The sequence below is a fragment of the Triticum urartu genome, unplaced genomic scaffold (assembly GCF_056163025.1).
Source record: "Triticum urartu cultivar PI428250 unplaced genomic scaffold, HENAU_Tu73 scaffold2, whole genome shotgun sequence".
NCBI lineage: Eukaryota > Viridiplantae > Streptophyta > Magnoliopsida > Poales > Poaceae > Triticum > Triticum urartu.
In genome coordinates, this window is record NW_028260368.1 from 8,096,841 (window position 1) to 8,099,487 (window position 2,647).

Sequence of the window (2,647 nt, forward strand, 5' to 3'; positions counted from 1 at the left end):
TTTGCATTGGGCTCTTTCATAAACTGATTTAAAGATCAGTTAGTCCACCATAGTTTTTCTTTACGGAAAGATAATGAGATGGCTCCCTGTGCTCTGATTGATTTTTTGTATTATGATCTATCTAGAGCAATACCAAAGTGTTTCAAAGGAGGATTACCTTGACTTAGGTCTGCCTCCGGTCTAAATTAAATCAACCTAAGTGAAATGGAGTCTCTATCGTTCCACTGCAAGAGTTAACTATGAGACTTCATACACCTTAAAGTTCATAGAACGAAAAGAAGTTTTTTGGAGGCCCTTATCCTCATTACGCCTAGCATTTAGTGGGCTGGATATTTACCTTATCAACTAGCAAATCCATAAGGGTTCTATTTGATTAGGCACCTGAATTGGCACCTGAATCGGACTGAACCGACTGTTTGTCAGGCTACTGTTCTCCTATTCTCTCGAATCTATGAAGTAAGACATTGATTTTGCAATAAGATCGATTATGTTCATTGCATAATAAGCTCCTTTGAAAAGCATTGGCGCACGTGTAAACGAGTTGCTCTACCGAACTGAGCTATAGCCCTTATCAGAGATATCTTAACATATAGATAATTTCTTGTCAAGATGAATATTTTCTAATTGCCAGAGGATACCCCTTTGATCTGTATCTGTTTAGTATTTAGTTTAGTATTTAGTATATAACAGACCAATAACAGAGGCGGTATTGCTTAGAAAAGGGATTCAATATATAATCGATCGAAGTAATGGGTCTTCCTTTGTGGTGATAAATTGCCTACTTAACTCAGTGGTTAGAGTATTGCTTTCATACGGCGGGAGTCATTGGTTCAAATCCAATAGTAGGTAAGTAGGTAGAAAAATTACTAGATAGCATTGGACTTACTTCGCTTCGCTATCTAATAACTTTTTCTACCCCTCTTCCCTTTTTCTTTGTATCAACTATAAACCACTGGATTGTCTTCAATTGGATGGGGAATCCAATTGACAGCCTCGATTCGTATCCTAGCTCGTCTGAGAGCGAGCTTCGCTTCAACCAAATCTTTCGTACCCTCAGCTTTACTCAAGTTAGCTTCGGCTATTTCAAGTGCCTTTTGAGCTTCTTCCGGATCAATATCACTACCCAGTTCCGCATCATTTCCTAAAATGATGATCTCATTATTAACTATTCTCGCAAAACCGCTCCACAGAATCGCTGTTAACCATTGGTCGTTGAGGAGGCGTATTCTCAAAGGACCCATATCTACTGCTGTGTTAATGGGGGCGTGGTTTGGTAATACGCCAATTTGGCCACTATTAGTGGATAAAATGATTTCTTTCACTTCACAATCCCAAATAATTCGCTTAGGAGTCAGTACATAAAGATTTAATTTCATTTCTTCGATTTGTTCTCCTCTTCTAAGGTTATAGCTTTCGTGCTAGCTTCATCGATGTTACCCACCAAATAAAAAGCCTGTTCAGGTAGCCGTCTAATTCTCCGGAAAGGATTAGTTGAAATCCCCTAATAGTTTCCGCAAGAGCAACATACTTTCCTGGAGAACCAGTAAAAACTTCTGCCACAAAGAACGGTTGTGATAAGAAACGCTCAATTTTTCTGCTCTTGCTACAGTTAAACGATCCTCTTCCGATAATTCATCCAAGCCAAGAATTGCGATAATGTCCTGAAGTTCTTTGTAACGTTGTAAAGTTTCCTTAACTCTTTGCGCAGTTTCATAATGTTCGTTGCCAACGATCCGAGGCTGTAACATAGTCGAGGTTGAATCTAAAGGATCTACTGCTGGATAAATACCCTTGGAAGCTAATCCTCTGGAAAGTACGGTAGTAGCATCCAAATGTGCAAATGTTGTGGCAGGGGCAGGGTCGGTCAAATCGTCTGCAGGTACATAAACTGCTTGAATCGAAGTTATAGATCCCTTTTTAGTAGAAGCAATTCTTTCTTGCAAAGAACCCATTTCTGTACTAAGAGTAGGTTGATAACCCACTGCGGAGGGCATTCTCCTAATAAAGCGGATACCTCTGATCCTGCTTGAACAAAACGAAAGATATTATCGATAAATAAAAGCACGTCTTGCTTATTAACATCTCGGAAATATTCCGCCATAGTTAGGGCAGTTAAACCAACTCTCATACGAGCTCCCGGTGGTTCATTCATTTGGCCATAGACTAGAGCTACCTTTGATTCCTCAATATTTTTTTCATTAATTACTCCGGATTCCTTCATTTCCATATAAAGATCATTTCCTTCACGAGTCCGTTCCCCTACTCCACCGAATACGGATACGCCCCCATGAGCTTTAGCAATGTTATTGATTAATTCCATGATCAGTACTGTTTTACCTACTCCAGCCCCCCAAATAGTCCTATTTTTCCTCCACGTCGATAAGGAGCTAAAAGATCGACGACCTTAATACCTGTTTCAAAGATGGATAATTTCGTATCTAACTCGATAAAGGCAGGCGCAGATCTATGAATAGGGAACGTTGCACTACTATCTACAGGACCCAAATTGTCAACAGGCTCCCAAGAACGTTGAAAATTCGTCCGAGAGTTAGCTCCACCGACCGGAACACTGAGAGGAGCTCCCGTGTCAATCACTTCCATTCCTCTCATCAACCCGTCCGTAGCACTCATAGCTACAGCTCTAACT